Source organism: Saimiri boliviensis, chromosome 13 (genome assembly GCF_048565385.1).
Source record: "Saimiri boliviensis isolate mSaiBol1 chromosome 13, mSaiBol1.pri, whole genome shotgun sequence".
Lineage (NCBI taxonomy): Eukaryota > Metazoa > Chordata > Mammalia > Primates > Cebidae > Saimiri > Saimiri boliviensis.
The window spans coordinates 73,905,329-73,923,062 of NC_133461.1; the positions used below are offsets into that span (position 1 = coordinate 73,905,329).

Consider the following 17,734-nt stretch of genomic DNA (forward strand, 5'->3'; position numbering starts at 1 on the left):
GTAGATAGACGCCTGGTTGCCTCCACTTTTTGGCTGTTGAATAATGCTGCAGTGGGTAACTTGGTTTGAATGTTCTGTCCCCTCCAAATCTCATGTTGGAACATGACTTTCTTCTCTTTCCTCCTTGATTAGAAGCTTCCTGAGGCTGCCCCAGACGCAGATGGGGCACTATTCCTCTTGTACAGCCTACAGAACTGTGAGCCAAATACACTTTTCTTTATAAATTACCCAGTCTCAGTATTCCTTTATAGCAACACAAAACAGACCGACGATGGACATACAAAACCTCTTTTGATTATTTTCTAGATTCAGATGGGAAATGGCTGAACTGTAGCCCATGGGAATTCTATTTTTAACGTTTTGAGGAACCACCGTCGTGTTTTCCACAGTGGCTGCACCATTTTACATTTCCACCAGAGGCGCACAAGAGTTCCAATTTCTCCACCTCCTCGCCAACACATTATTTTGCGTGTGTGTGTGTGGCTTTTTTTTTTTTTTTTTTTGACAGTAGTCTTCATAGGCCATGTGGCTTTTAAGCTATAGAATTAGGGAAATTTGTGCAAATGCAATTTTAAAAACTCTTTTGGTCGGGCACAGTGGCTCATGCCTGTAATCCCAGCACTTTGGGAGGCCAAGGCAGGCAGATCACCTGAGGTCAGGAGTTCCAGACCAGCCTGGCCAACATGGTGAAACCCCATCTCTACTAAAAATACAAAAATTAGCTAGGTGTGGTGGCGGTCGCCTAGAATCCCAGCTACTCAGGAGACGGAGGCAGGAGAATCGCTTGAACCCAGGAGGTGGAGGTTGCAGTGAGCCGAGATCATGGCACTGCACTCCAGCCTGGGCAACAGTGTGAAACTCCATCTCAAAAAATATATAAAAATATATAAATAAATAAATAAAACTCTTTTAATGGGAGCTGAGTGGGGGAGAGGAGGCAAATGCGCTTGTCAAAAGAAATCCGACCCATGGTTTGAGGAGACTTCTTCATCCTCCACCTTGCCCTGCATTCCCCTTTCTCACTTTTCCTTTTAGTCAGCTTTCATCTCTGTGCCTTCCTCATTTGCTCTTATCCAACCCTCCATCTTCTAGACCAGTCATCTTACCCACGTGGCAAGCCGTTTCCTTCTTAAAACTACCGGGATCTTTCTTGAGCCAAGAACCAGGATGAACTAAATTCTCAATCAGGTTTTAAAGGGTAGACTTGAAGGGTGAGTTCTTGGGTGCTTTTGAAACCTCACCCATCGTTTTCCAAAATGACAGAGCAAGTGCACCTTGGTTGAAGGAGTGTGTAAAGCCATTCCTGAGATGCTATAAAGAAATACCGGAGACTGAGTGTTTCTTTACTGGGTATTTCTTATTTCTAAGACTGGGTATTCTTTTATAGAGAAAAGAGGTTTCATTTGCTTACAGTTCTGCAGGCTGTATAAGCATGACTCTAGCATCTGCTCAGCTTCCCAGGAGTCCTCGGGGGGCTTTTACTCCAGGAAGGAGGTGAAGGAGCAGGTGCCCCACATGGCATAGCAGGAGCAAGAGAGAGAGCAGGGAGGGGCCACACTTTTTTTTTTTTTTTTTTTTGAGATGGAGTCTGACTCTGTCGCCCAGGGTGGAGAGCAGTGGCACTGGTGGCACAATCTTGGCTCACTGCAACCTCCGGGTTCAAGCAATTCTCTGTCTCAGCCTCCTGAGTAGCTGGGATTGTAATCTCAGCTTGTGTCACCACACCTTGCTAATTTTTGTATTTTTAGTAGACATGGGGTTTCACCACGTTGGCCGAGCTAGTCTCGAACTCCTGACCTTGTGATCCGCCTGACTCAGCATCCCAAAGTGCTGGGATTACAGGCATGAGCCACTGAGCCTGGCCAAGGGACACAAACTTTTAAACAATCAGATCTCACAGGAGCTCACTCACTATTTCGAGGACAGCTCCAAGGGGATGATGCCAAACCATTCATGAGAAATCCACCTCCATCATCCAATCACCTCCCACCAGGCCCCACACATGAATACTGGGTTGGGACAAATATCCAAATGGTATTAAGGAGCAATAAGGCATAAGAATAAGGGAATCCAAAATGTTGGGTTTTTGTTTTTTTGTGTTTGCAACTGCTGAGAGCTATTGTAACGCTTTGTCTTATCCAAATAGCTGTTGCTTAAGGCTGGGCACGGCAGCTTATGCCTGTAATCTCAGCACTTTGGGAAGCCCAGGCAGGTGGATCACTTGAGGTCAGGAGTTTGAGACCAGCCTGGCCAACATAATGAAACCCCGTCTCTACTAAAAATTCAAAAAATGAGCCAGGTGTGGTGGTGTACACCTATAATCCCAGCTACTCACGAGGGTGAGGCAGGAGACTCGCTTGAACCTGGGAGGCAGAGGTTGCAGCGAGCCAAGATTGCACCACTGCGCCCAGCCGGAGTGACAGAGGGAGACTGTGTCTCAAAAGTAATAATAATAATAATAAAACCCCAAATAGCTATTGTTTGAGTGCAATTACGTTGTCTGAATGCAATTATGACATGAAGTTTTTTTCTGACGTAAAAGTTGTTTCTTCTTTTTTGTGTGTTATGTGTTTGTTAGCTGCCAGCATAAACCTCAGCCCTCCTTTGTTTGGTTATAACACCCCTAACCTGGCAGGGGCCTGTAAGCAGCATACCTTAAGCCTCAAGTTAGTGCAGTGTAGGAGCTTGCCCTTAGCACAATTCTGTAAATCATAGAATTTTATCATTTTATTTGAGAGAAGGTTTAGCACACTGCAGCCTTGACATCCCAGGCTCAAGGAATCCTCCCACCTCAGTCTCCTGAGTGGGTGAGACTATAGGTGTGTGCAGCACAACACCCGCTAATTCAAAAATTTTTTTGTAAAGATGGGGGTCTCACTGTGTTGGCTAGGCTGGTCTCAAACTCCTAAACTCAAGTGATCCTCCTGCCTTGGCCTCCCAAAGTGCTGGGATGACAGGCATGAGCCACTGTATCTGGACTGAAAATCGCTTACAACTTTTGTTGAATGAGAATGAGACAAACCTAAGCCTGCTATACATCTACTCAGTAGTTTAGTCACTTTTTTTTTTTTTGAGACAGAATCTTGTTCTGTCGCCCAGGTTGGAGTGCAGTGACGCGATCTCAGCTCACTGCAAACTCTGCCTCCTGGGTTCAAGCAATTCTGCCTCAGCCTCCCGAGTAGCTGGGATTACAGGTGCCAGCACAATGCCCAGCTAATTTGTGTATTTTTAGTAGAGACAGGATTTCACCATGTTGGCCAGGCTGGTCTCAAACTCCTGACCTCGTGATCTGCCCTCCTTGGCCTCCCAAAGTGCTGGGATTACAGGAGTGAGCCACCATGCCTGATCTAGTCACCTTTATACGTGCCCAAGGATGTGAATATTGCACGCTCTCTCTCTCTCTCTCTCTCTCTCTCTCTCTCTCTCTATATATATATATATATATATATATATATATATATATATATATTTTTTTTTATGGAGTCTCACTCTGTTGCACAGGCTGGAGTATGGTGGTGCGATCTCAGCTCACTGCAACCTCCACCTCCTGGACTGCAGAGAATCTCCTGCCTCAGTCTCCCAAGTAGCTGGGATTACAGGCATGTACCACCACACCCGGCTTATTTTTTTGTGTTTTTAGTAGATTTGGGGTTTCACCATATTGGCCAGGCTGATCTTGGACTCCTGACCTTGTGATCCGCCCACCTCAGCCTCCCAAAGTGCTGGGATTACAGGCATGAGCCATCGCACATGGCCACGGATATCTCTTTATTGCTAAGAGTTACCTAAAATAAAGTACATTTTGCTATTGTAATAACTATTCTGTTGAGTCCATTTCAAGAGCAAGGTTCCGTTTACCCAAGTTTATGGCCTGATAGAGGGAGACCGAAAGATAATCGTGGACTTTTCATTTCCTTCTGCTTCCTTAGTGAGTAGGGAATTACAAAGCAGGTTCCAGTGGCTTCACTTTTCTGCCTGGGGGAACTGGAGTGGAAGTGAGGGTGGGGCTGTGGAAGCAGCCTGTGCTGACTCTCGGCTTTTTGGTCCCAGCTCATGGGGTCTCCAGACCCAGCTCACAGACTTCTGCACCACTGTGAGACCACAAGAGGGGATGGGACTACAGTCACCGGCCTGCTGGATTTAATCCTAGAAGGAAACAGACAAATTCCAAGAGGGTTGCTGATGACTCGGAAGGACTTTCTGCCCCTCTCTTCCCTCCGGTCCTCAGTTAACTCTCTGTATTAAGGAAAGTAGCTTTCAGGTTTTATAAGTGGCAGAGAGGTGTGTTCTTTGAAACGGCTCATCAGACCTATTAGCGATGATTTTCAGTCTTCTGGGGAAAGTGTCGAACACTGGAGCGTAAGGAACTCATTTTCTTTCTCTTTTGTTTTACCTTGTGCTAAGCTTTGGTTTGAGTTCATTTTTGGGTGAGTTCTTACCTGAAGTAATACTAAGTTGGCAAGTATAAAACCTCACATGCAGTGGTTGAGTAAAGGGATTTGTTTTAGAAAACATGACACAGGAATAAGCAAGTATGATTCCACCTGCTGCTTCTCTTTGGCCATTGACTAGACCCACAGAAATTTCACTGAAAATCAAGCAGACTCTTTCAGCCGGTTTGTGACCTTACTCTAGTTTCTGGAGGTGATGGGTCCTGGCCAACAGTTCTGAACTGAATTTTTTCTTTCTTTTTTTTTGAGACCGAGTTGCGCTCTTGTCACCCAGGCTGGAGTGCAATGGCACAATCTCGGCTCACTGCAACCTCCGTCTCTTGGGTTCAAGCAATTCTCCTGCCTCAGCCTCCCGTGTAGCTAGGATTACAGGTGCCCACCACCAAGCCTGATAATTTTTATATTTTTAGTAGAGACAGGGTTTCACCATATTGGCCAGGATGGTCTCAAACTCCTGACCTCAGATGATCCGCCCACTTCAGCCTTCCAAAGTGGTGGGATTACAGGCGTGAGCCACTGCGCCCGGCCTGAACTGAAATATTTGAATAAGGAAAGGCAGACACATTCTAGAAGCTAGAGACCTAGGCATGGATATCAATCCCTAACAAAATCTAGACACTCTTACTAGACAAATGTAAGTTACACTGAGGTTCAGCATAGATTCATTACGAATAAGCGGTATTGATTAAACACACCATTTCATCGATTGGGATAAGTGACCAAGGTATGATAAGTGCCTGAACAGCAGACAGCTTTGGGGTTCGGGTCCTGACCTCTGTCGCTGGGAGAGAGGTTGATGCAGCAGCGCAGGAGATGGCGATGACCAGCAGGTGGGTGGGCTGTGGAGACTGAGTGTGGAGAGGGTGGGCTGTTTGTCACACAAACAAACATGGTGGCCCAGAAGAAAGGGGGTCCAGGACATCCTCTTCCTCACTGGTAAGACAGGGCTTTTTGAGTTATAGATTTTAGAGTTATTCAGAGGACCCACACAATGGCTGGAAATGTTGAGTTTTCTGTCCCTAAAGGGAAAGAGGCAAAGATCTCCACGGTGGAGATCAGGATTGGCCTGCAGCAGCCATGTCGGGAGCCCTGAACAGGTGAGGAAGCCACTGCAGAGACCCCTCCCTACCCCCACACACTTTTTGGTCCTTATGAGTGATGTGAGGAATATTCAAAACCTGGAATTTGAGAAGCGTGGAATGAGTTTTCAATTTCACATGCAGTCTATTAACACAATTATGTATGTATACATGAATTTATTAGTTGTAAATGAAATACCAACATAGGAGTTAAAAATGGGCCGGGCGCAGTGGCTCACGCCTGTAATCCCAGCACTTTGGGAGGCCGAGGCGGGTGGATCACGAGATCGAGAGATCGAGACCATCCTGGTCAACATGCTGAAACCCCGTCTCTACTAAAAATACAAAAAATTAGCTGGGCATGGTGGTGTGTGTCTGTAATCCCAGGTACTTAGGAGGCCGAGGCAGGAGAATTGCCTGAACCCAGGAGGCAGAGGTTGCGGTGAGCCAAGATCGCGCCATTGCACTCCAGCCTGGGTAACAAGAGCGAAATTCCGTCTCAAAAAAAAAAAAAAAAAAAAAAAAAAAATGATACCAGGCCAGGCATGGTGGCTCACGCCTGTAATCCCAACACTTTGGGAGGCCAAGGTGGGTGGATCACCTGAGGTCAGGAGCTCGAGACCAGCCTGGCCAACATGGGGAAACCTCGTCTTTATCAAAACACAAAAATCAGCCAGATGTGGTGGTGGGCACCTGTAATCCCAGCTAAGGAGGCTGAGGCAAGGAATCGCTTGAATCCGGGAGGCGGACGTTGGGCCTGGGAGACAGAGTGAGACTCTACCTCAAAAAAAAAAGTAAAAGATACCCTCACCCATCTAATATAGGCTCTAGCAAGTTACTCCAGACAAATGCAGCCATGACAGAAGTCTTTCCACACATCAGAGATTACCCTCTTAGACTAGACTGCCTCCTATGTGACAGTCATGCAAGGAGGGAAGACTCCGTGTCCCAGGGAGATCCTCTACACCACCCTGGAGATGAGCAGGTGACCTGTCCCAGATAGGCTGTCCTTTTTTTTTTTTTTTTTTTTTTTTTGAGACGGAGTTTCGCTCTTGTTACCCAGGCTGGAGTGCAATGGCATGATCTCGGCTCACCACAGCCTCATGGGTTCAAGCAGTTCTCCTGCCTCAGCCTCCCAAGTAGCTGGGATTACAGACAGGCCCCACCATGCCCAGCTAATTTTTGTATTTTTTTTTTTTTTTTAGTAGAGACAGAGTTTCACCTTGTTGACCAGGATGGTCTCGATCTCTTGACCTCATGATCCACCCGCCTCGGCCTCCCAAAGTGCCGGGATTAGGCTGTCCTTTGATGTATCAGCACCGTCTCTTGCAGGCAAGACAAAGGCATGGAGGTTTGAGGAGTGTAAAGCAGGCAACTTTCTGGCCTATTCAACAACAGGATGAGCTGTTGATCATGCCCCCACTCCATTCCAGCCTGGATGACCGATTAAGACCCTGTCTCAAAAAAGAGGGAGAGACAGAGAGATATGCTTTTTTTTTTGGTGGGGATGGGGGGTGGGGGAGACAGGATCTTGCTCTGTCACTCAAACTGGAGTGCAGTGGTGCAGTCATGGCTCACTGCAGCTGATGTCTTGGGCTTAAGTGATCCTCCCACCTCAAAGAATTGCTGCTCTTTGGAAGTCAATATTAAGAACCAATCACTAGAAGTTTGAGAACAGCCTGGGCAACGTAAATTTTTTTTTAAATGAAAAAATGTAAAACTTAGCCAGGTGTGGTGGTAGTTCCAGCTACTCAGGAGGCTGAGGTGAGAGGATCGCTTGAGCCCAGGAAGTCATGGCTGCAGTGACGACTGCATGACTGTACTCCAGTTTGGGTGACAGAGCAAGATCATGTCACCCCGCCCCTCCACACCCACCAAAAAAAGAATTAATCAGCAAGCATATCTCTCTGTCTCTCTGTCTCTCTCTCTTTTCTGAGACAGGGTCTTACTCTGTCATCCAGGCTGGAATGAAGTAAGGGCATGATCACAGCTCACTGCAGCCTCAACCTCCCGGGCTCAACTGATCCTTTTACCCCAGTTTCTCAAGTAGCTGGGATCACAGGCTCATGCCGCCATGCCAGGCCAAATTCTGTATTTTTTGTAGAGATAGGGTTTTGCCATGTTGCCCAGGCTGGTCTCAAACTCCCAGGCTCAAGCGATCCTCCTGCCTCAGCCTCCCAAAGTGCTGGGATTACAAGCATGAGCCACCACCCCTGGCCAACAGTTATCTCTTAAAAACCGATTTTGAGGTCACCTATCATAGAAACCATCAGTGATACACAAAAAATGGCAAGAGAAAATCCTGGCCTGGTGAAGTCTACAGTCTGCGATTCCCAGAACTTTCTGGGTTCCCATGGGCAAAACTGCAATCCATGTTTCCTTAGAATAAAAGGTGGAAGGGGTCTTATAGGAGGGATCCTTGGGGAGGGGGTGTGTGAAGTTAAACAAGGAGCTGAATATCCAGGCTCAGAAAGGCTGGGAGAATAGCCCTAGGAACGAGTCCCAGTTAACCACTTCCCTGGGTGGAACGGCCTTGACTTGCCCTGGGCCTCAGGGGTTCCCAAAGAGAAATTCACTCTTCTTAGGTTGAAATGCTTGGTGGTTTGATTAAGATATCAACAAGAAATCCCAACATCTATATAACTTGTGTATGTTAAACCAACTTAACTCTAATTGTCAGTGCTGCCAGTTCCCAGGAAAAAAATGAGGGAATAGATGCCAGCTCTTATCACCAGAAAATTTCGCCACAGGACATTAATCATGAGAACAGGAAGAACACTGAGAAAAATACTATTTAGGTATAATTACATTTCATCAAAGACACAATAGAACTGGATGGGAGAACATGAGAGAGGCTAGTTTAATTACAAAGCCCTAAGGAGGACTTACCGCAAAGAAAACATCCGTTTAGGAAAGACTAGACTTTGTTTCACTGAGGATGTAACATTCCATTCATTTATCCACTCATCTATATATCCACCCACACATCCATCCATCCATCCATCCATCCATCCATTTATCCATCCATTCATCAAATCCATCTATCTGTCCATTCTTCATTCAATCATTTATTCATCCATCCACCCATTTATGCATCCATTCATCTAATGCATCTCTTTCCATCCATTTGTTCATTTATTCATCCATCCATTTATCCATCTATTCACCCAATCCATTCATTTATCCATCCATTCATCCTTCCATCCATTTATCTGTTCATCCATCCATCCATCTATTAATTCATTTATGTATCCATCCATCCATTCTGATTATACTATGTTCAGGAAAGACACAGTGTAAAAAGCTCTAAGGACAAAACAATTATTAGGATGATGTTTCTCCACCTTTAGGGAATTTACAATTGCCTGTGTATCCAGCTATGTATTTGCAGGATAATTTCTATTTTCCTCCATGGAAATTCTAGTTGCATTCTATCATGTTGCATATCCAAATATTGAGCTAGATTTTCCTCACTCACATGGTGACTGGGGAAGGTGGGAAATGAGAGGCTGAGAGATTCCATTTCCACTGAAATGTAAAACATGTATCCATTTGTGCTCCAGGGGCATCTTACATAGAATACCCTGAGACCTCTGACTTTGGCGTTGGACAATGATATTGGTTTTTAGCGTGCCAGGTATTTGGAGATGCGGGGATTTTAGAGAAGTTCTCTGTCTTTGGGGATTCAGAAGGATTTATTTTTTATTATTAAAGTATAAATTACATTGAGGAAAGCGTACAAATCTTAAATATACAACTCAGTCAAGTTTTGCATAGCTATACACTCACGTGACCTCCCTGCAGATGACAATATAGAACATCTCCACCCCCGGGAGGTTCCCACATGCTGCTTCCCTGACTATGCCCCTCCATAACCATTATTCTGACTTTGTCATAAGTTGGTTTTGACGGCTTGAGCTTCAGAAAAATGGAGCCATACAGCACGGAGCCTCCCACTGGTCTGCTCCTTTTGCACATCTTAATGTCTGTGAATCACTATATTGATGCATTTAGGAGCAGTTCACTCTTTTTATTGCTGTGTTTCCATTGAAGGAATACACTCTAATGCATGTATCTATTCTCTTGTTGATGGATATTTGAGTTGTTTGATGTTTTGGGTTATTGTGACTAAAGCCGCTGTGAGCGTTCTTCTGCATGTCTTTCAGTGGACATGTGTGCTTATCACTCTTGCTATATACACAGGAGTAGAATCTGGTAGTGTTTTTCAATTCTAAAAACTTGGTTCCAGGCCAGATGTGGTGGCTTATGCTTGTAATGGGAGGCCAACGCGGGTGGATCACGAGGTCAGGAGTTCAAGACCAGCCTGGCCAATATGGTGAAATCCTGTCTTTGCTAAAAATGCAAAAATTAGCTAAGGATGGTGGTGGGCACCTGTAGTCTCAGCTACTTGGGAGGCTGAGGCAGGAGAATTGCTTGAACCCAGGAGGCGGAGGTTGCAGTGACCTGAGATCATACTACTGGACTCCAGCCTGGGTGACAGAGCGAGACTGTCTCAAGTACAAAAACAACAAAACTTAGTTCCTAGATAAAGACACATTTGTTTTTTTTTTTTTTTTTTTATCTCCGGATGTGTGTCCTGATATTTATTAGAGAGATCTATCTGCAGCACATAGAAAAACGGATGTTTAATTGTGACTGGCACCAGTTTGCAAAAGGCATGCTGTTTTGCTCTAAAGTCATACAATAAACACCATCAACATGTATGTTACATAGCGAGCAGATGAGGCCATGAAGGGAGTTTGGTGTACTTTGCTCCTTAAAGATAATTGATCAAAATTAAAATTGGTTAGAAGAGTATGTGTGTATGTATACATGAAGTTGGCTCTGGAAGTAATGCGTTTCTTTTAAAAATTGCAGCGGAGGCTCAGTGAGATGGCTCATGCCAGTAATCCCAACAGTTTTTTGGGAGGCCAAGGTGGGAATATGTCTTGAGGCCAGGAGTTCAAGACCAGCTGGGGCAATATGGCAAGATTTCGTCTCTACAAAAAAATATAAAAAATTAGCCGGATGGCGTGCGCCTGTGGTCCAGCAACTCAGAAGGCCGAGGTGAGAGGATTGCTTGATCCTAGGAATCAGAGGTTGCAGTGAGCCCTGGTCACACCATTGCACTCCAGAAAGAGGGAGACTCTGTCTCCAATAATGATGATAACAGTAATAAATAATTATTTTAAAATTATAGCTGAACAGTGTGGTGAAAGCCTTGAAGTCCTGAGGCTCGTCTAAACTAAAAACCATGAGGACACTGTGAAGGTGGAAGCTGTAGCCTGGATGCTTGGATAGGGAGCGTGAAGGGGAGGGTGCAGAGACAGCCCTGCGGTTTCTTATCTGGATGACGAGGAGAATGGTCATGCTACTAAGAGAAATAAGAAAACCAAGAGAAAGTCTGGGCAGGAGATCATTTGAGCCCAGGAGTTAGAGGCCAGCCTGGGCAACAAAGTGAGACTCTCTCCCCACCCCTACCAAAAAAAATAGCCAGGTGTGGTGGCACACACCTGTGGTCCTAGCTACTCAAGAGGCTGAGGCAAGAAGATCACTTGAGTCTAGAAGTTCCAGCTTGCAGTAAGCTATGCTCTTACATCTGCACTCCAGCCTGGGTAACAGAGTGAGACCTCTCTCCCTCCCTTCCTTCTTTCCTTCCTTCCCTCCCTCCCTCCCTCTCTTCCTTCCTTCCTTGCTTTCTTGCCTGAGATTTGCTCTTGTTGCCTAGACTGGAGTGCAATGGTACAATCTCAGCTCACCGCAATCTCTGTCTCCCAGGTTCAAGTGATTCTCATACCTCAGCCTCCTGAGTATCTGTGATTACAGACACGTGCCACCACACCCAGCTAATTCTGTATTTTTAGTAAAGACATGGTTTCTCCATGTCGGTCACACTGGTCTCGAACTCCTGACTCAAAATGATCTACCCGCCTCAGCCTCCCAAAGTGCTGGGATTACAGGCGTGAGCCACTGCACCTGGCCCTGAGACCCTATCTTTAAAAAAAAAAAAAAAAAAAAAAAAAAAAAAAAAAATGAAGAAGAAGAAAGAAGAGAAAAAAATCAAGAGAAAGTGGAGTAGCAACACAAATATACTCACATACCTAGGCTGATATGTAAAGAAAATGTGATTTCTTTATTTCTCCACAACCAACCTAAATTTTCAAGTGAGACCCCATTTTGATAATAAGGAAGTGTACTTGAACTTTAAGTTTGCCAAAGATCGACCGGGTGCAGTGGCTCATGCCTGTAATCCCAGCACATTGGGAGGCTGAGGTGGGAGGATCACCTGAGGTTGGAGGCCACCCCATCTCCACTAAAAATACAAAAATTAGCTGGGTGTGGTGGCACGTACCTGTAATCTCAGCTACTTGGGAGGCTGAGACAGGAGAATCTCTTGAACACAGTAGGTGGAGGTTGCAGTGAGCTGAGATTTTGCCGTCGCACTCCAGCTTGGGTGAAAAGAGCAAAACTACATCTCAAAAATAATTTTAAAAAACAAACAAACCAGTTTGCCAAAGATTGGTACCTCAGTCTCTGGATGCTTCGATCTCTTGAACAAATGCTCAGTCTCCACCCAGATCCCAATGGCACCTCCCAGCCCTCTAGTCTTTCTCGAAGAGGTGTCTGGGTATAGGGGCTTGGAATTGACCAGATCACCAGGGGTCTTGATGACCTCATGGAGGTAAAGTTGATTATGAAGTTTGTAACTGAATAAATTGTAAAAAGAACAAACAGTTTGTTTAGAAGATTGTAAAAGTATCCTGGCAAGTATAGCCAGGAAGCCTCTGCTAAACACATGTAACAGGAATGGGGAGAAACAGAAAAATATTCCAAAGACTCTGTGGTTAAACCAGTGTGGTGTTGGCACATAAATAGACATACACACCAAGAAACAGACTAGCACATCTGAAACAAGATGCAATTGCTTATGGAAACTTAGTATAATATAATAAAAGAGGCAACTCAAATCAGTGGAGAAAGAAGGACATTTTTTAAAGTGGTTCAAGGGCCAGGCAAGGTGAGCTTATGGCTGTAATCCCAGCACTTTGGGAGGCTGAGACAGGAGGATCCTTGAGAACAGGAATTGGAGACCAGTCTGAGTAACATAGTGAGACTCCATCTCTACAAAAATAAAATGTAAAAATAAAAATTATCCAGGCCTGGTGGTGCACACCTGTAGCCCCAGCTACTCAGGAGGCTGAAGCAGGAGCCTAGGAGTTCGAAGCCACTGAGCTATGACCCACCCCTGCACACCAGCTTGGGCGACAGAGTGAGACTCTGTCTCCAAAAAATAAAAAGTAAAGTGGTTTGAGGGTATCTGGATAGTCGTGCAGAAAAAGATAACATGGACTCCATTCTTCACATGGTACTCCAGGATAAATTCCAAATCAGAGACTTAAGTGTGCAACTACTAGAAGAAAACATGAGTGTATTCCTTTGCAACTTCTGCACAGAGAAAATTTTCCCAAGGCTTAAACTCCTGAAGCAATGAGAGAAAAAGATTGATAAATTTGATTCCATTAAAACAACTTTGCATGGCCAAAAAATCATAAGCAGAGTATCACTTCCTGGGAAAAATATTCTAGACAAAGGGCTATTATCTATATATGAATAGCTTCTAAATTAAAGAAGAAAAAGGCCAACAAGTTAATAGAAAATTGGACTAGAGAAATAGACAAGCCATAGAAAATGAAATCCAAATGGCCCTTAACCACATAATAAAAATTCTCAGTCTTGCCTATAAGAAGAAAAGTGTGAATTAAAACTCATCAAGATATCATTTCTCACCCAGCAGATTGTCAAAAGTCAAAATGTTTGACAACATATTCTCTTTTTTTTTTTTTTTTTTTTTTGAAGATGGAGTTTCGCTCTGTTGCCCAGGCTGGAGTGCAATGGCATGATCCCTGTTCACTGCAACCTCCACCTTCTGGGTTCAAGTGATTCTCCTGCCTCCGCCTCCTGAATAGCTGAGATTACAGGCACCCGCTACCACTCCCAGCTAGTTTTTGTATTTTTAGTTAGAGACGGGTTTCACCAGGTTGGCCAGGCTGATCTTGAACTCCTGACCTCAGGTGATCCACCCGCCTCAGCCTCCCAAAGTGCTGGGATTACAGGCGTGAGCCACCGCACCTGGCGGCAACATATTCTTGACAAGCTGTGGGGAACCAGATATTCTTATACATCACTGGTGGGAATATAAAATGGTAGAGTTGCTATGGAGGGAAACTTGACAATATCCAGCAAAATTACATATGCAGTCATTCACTGAGCTGGCTTTCCTGCTTTTAGGTATTTATCCCAAAGACAGTGTGACAAAAATATGAAAAGGTGAGTGCATATGGCTATTATTACAGCACAACTTCACTAAAGAGGCAGCCGTTTCGCTATCCCTCAGTAGAGGGTCTGGTGGACGACTTATGGTACATTTACATAATAGAGAGCCATTCAACTGAAAAAGAAGCTATTTCTATGTATTATTACTATGTAGTTATTTCTGGGTTATAGCTATAAATGGAAAGAGCAAATGGAGAAACATACATAGTATATAAATGTGTATACCATTTAGGTGATAGACCTATGTGATTTATATAATTAAAAGGAAGGATATGAATATGCACACACACATACACACATTTTTTTCTATAAATATATCTAAATTTGAATTTTTTAAATAGAGAGAAAAACCATAAAGAGGAGCTGGGCACGGTGGCTCACGTCTGTAATCCCAGCACTTTGGGAGACCAAGGTGAGTGGATTACTTGAGTTCAGAGTTTGAGACCAGCCTGGCCAAAATGGTGAAACCCTGTCTCTACTAAAAATACAAAAATTAGCTGGGTGTGGTTGCATGTGCCTGTAATCCCATTTACTCCAGCGGCTGAGGCAGGAGAGTCACTTGAACTTGGGAGGTGGAGGTTGCAGTGAGCCAAGATTGTGCCACTACACTCCAGCCTGGGCGACAAGAGCAAAACTCCGTTTCTAAATAAATCAATAATAAATATCATTTCCTACTAAAAGGAACCATGGGGTGGGGGGTGAAATTCATTTACCCAGCTTCCCTAATAAAATTATACCTCATGATACCAAAATAGTTGATGAAATAATTTTTTTTTTTTAACTTTTAGCAGTCTCTGTAACTATGACATGTTCTCGCATTGGCAAGTGGCACACAAGTGACCAAGACGGCCACAACCACGCCTAAGGATTCTTTTTCATAACCTTATGAAGTTTTTCTTTAAAGAAGCAGTCTACGTAGGTGGGGTATGATGGCTCACACCTGTAATCCCAGCACTTTGGGAGGCCAAGGCAGGCAGATCACAAAGGCAGGAGTTTGAGACCTGCCTGACCAACATGGTGAAACCCCATCTTTACAGAAAACACAAAAATTAGCCAGGTGTGGTGGCACATGCTTTTAATCCCAGCTACTCAGGAAGCTGAGGCAGAGAATTGTTTGAACGCAGGAGGCGAAGGCTGCAGTAAACCAAGATTGTACCACTGCACTCCAGCCTAGGCGACAGAGCAAGACTCCATCTCAAAAAAAAAAAAAAAAAAAAAAAAAAAAAAAAAAAGTAGAAGGAATGATAGTCATAATTTTACAACGTCTACATTATCATTCTAGGCAATGGTCACCAAGAGCTGCTAACATCATCAAACATTATGTGTCTCTGTCAAAAAAATTCAGACCTGAATCTGAACAGCCCTACATTTAACCACCAACTTACAGAAAATACAGCAGACAGAGTAACATGTAAACCACCCCTTAGGGGCGTGATCTGCAAAAACCGGACTGTGAGAAACTCCAGGTTTCTTCCCCAATCAATTGCAAGGAAACAGAGTAATAAAAGGGAACCAATAGTTTTTTGAAAAATAGGAAACCTATCAACCAATTGCAACATATAGTTCTTAATTGGATCAGCCGGGCTCAGTGGCTCATGCCTATAATCCCAGCACTTTGGGAAGCTGAGGTGGGCGGATCACCTGAGGTCAGGAGTTTAAGACCAGTCTGACCAACATGGCAAAACCCTGTCTCAACTAAAATACAAAAATTAGCCAGGCCCAGTTGTGCATGCCGGCAATCCCAGCTATTCGGGAGGCCGAGGCAGGAGAATTGCTTGAACCCGGGAGGCGGTTGTTGCAGCGAACTGAGATTGTGTCACTGCACTCCAACCTGGGTAACAGAGCAAGACTCCATCTTAAAAAAAAAAAAAAAAATTCTTTTTAAAAATGATCTTAATTGGATCACGATTCAAATTATAAAACAATGATCCAAGATGACTGATCACTAGCAGCTCGGGATTGTAGCTCCCACTGAAAGCGCAAAGAAGGAGAGGACGCCACACCTTCACATGAATTCTTGTTGCTCACGCACCAGGAGATTCCCAGCGGAGGAGCCCCACGGGTCGCCAGCGCGACTCTTGTGACCGGCGAGGCGGTTTTGCCGGCGCCTCGGAGCGTCGGTTCTCGGTGCAGAGTCGGAAGAGCACCCTCAATCTTAACGCCGCTGATTTAGTCGGTGCAGTGGGTTGCTCAGATTTCGGCGCAGAGAATCAGTAAGTTGGACGTCCACTCAGAAACCCAATTACAAAGACGGTAATTATAAAGACCACAGATGGATGAATCTACAACGAAGGGAAGAAAACGGTCAAAAAAGGCTGAGAATACCCAAGATCAGAACGCCTCTTCCTCAGCAGGGGATCCCAGTTCCTCATCAGCAACGAAACAAGGCTTGATGGAGAACGAGTGTGTTCCAATTACAGAAGCAGGCTTCAAAACGTGGATAATAAGAAACTTCAGTGAATTAAAAGAACTTGTTATAACACAATCTAAAGAAACTAAGAACTTTGAAAAAAGGTTTGACGAAATGTCAACAACAATACAAAATTTAGAGAGGAAAATAAGTGAATTGATGGAGCTGAAAAACACAATACGAGAACTACGTGAAGTATGCACAAGTTTTAACAGCCGAATTGATCAAGCAGAAGAAAGGGTATCAGAGGTCGAAGACCAACTCAATGAAATAAAACAAGAAGACAAGACGAGAGAAAAAAGGATAAAAAGGAACGAGCAAAGTCTCCAAGAAATATGGGACTATGTGAAAAGACCTAATCTACGCTTGATAGGTGTACCTGAATGTGACGAAGAGAATGAATCCAAGCTGGAAAATACGCTTCAGGACATTATTCAGGAAAATTTTCCCAGCCTAGTAAGGCAGGATAATATTCAACTCCAGGTAATACAGAGAACACCACAGAGATATTCCTTAAGAAGAGCAACTCCAAGGCACATAATCGTCAGATTCACCAGGGTTGAAATGAAGGAGAAAATACTAAGGGCAGCCAGAGAGAAAGGTCAGGTTACCCACAAAGGAAAGCCTATCAGACTTACAGCAGATCTCTCAGCAGAAACCCTACAAGCCAGAAGAGAGTGGGGGCCAATATTCAACATCCTTAAAGAAAAGAACTTTCAACCCAGAATTTCACATCCAGCCAAGCTAAGCTTCACATGCGAAGGAAAAATAAAGTTTTTTGTGAATAAGCAAGCACTCAGAGATTTCATCACCACCAGGCCTGCTTTGCAAGAGCTTCTGAAAGAACCACTACACATATGAAAGGAACAAACAGTATCAGCCTTTCTAAAAAAATTATCAAAAAGAGCATCAATATAATGAAGAATTTATATCAACTAATGGACAAAATAGCCAGCTAATGACAGTATTAAACTCACATATATTATTATTAATTCCAAATTTAAATTGACTAAATCCCCCAATCCAAAGACAGGCAATTTGAATAAAAAACTAAAACCCATCAGTATGCTGCATCCAGATCCATCTCACATTCAAGGATACACAAAGACTCTAAACAAGGGATGGAGAAAGATTTACCAACCAAACAGAGAGCTAAAATAAATAAATAAAAAACAGAAGTTACAATTAAGCAACAAAGATCAAAAGAAGCAAAGAAGGACATTACATAATGATAAAAGGATCAATGCAACAACAAGAAGAGCTAAAGATCCTAAATATATACGCACCCAATACAGGAATACCTAGACATACAGGACTTATAAAGAGACTTAGACTCCCACATAATAATAGTGGGAGACTTCAACATTAATATTAGACAGATCAATGAGACAGAAAATTAACAACGATATTCAGGTCTTGAACTCAGATCTGGAACAAGTAAATGTAATTAACATTTATAG

The 17,734-nt window shown here is 43.9% G+C and overlaps 1 non-coding gene across 1 annotated transcript; it reads right to left on the reverse strand.

The window, feature by feature from the left end:
- Positions 1 to 14,649: 14,649 nt before the first annotated feature.
- LOC120361568 (small nucleolar RNA SNORD46) lies at positions 14,650 to 14,753 on the reverse strand. Its single transcript, XR_005577744.1, has one exon. It is a non-coding gene; the product is annotated as a small nucleolar RNA SNORD46 (small nucleolar RNA).
- Between the last annotated feature and the right edge of the window lie 2,981 nt (positions 14,754 to 17,734).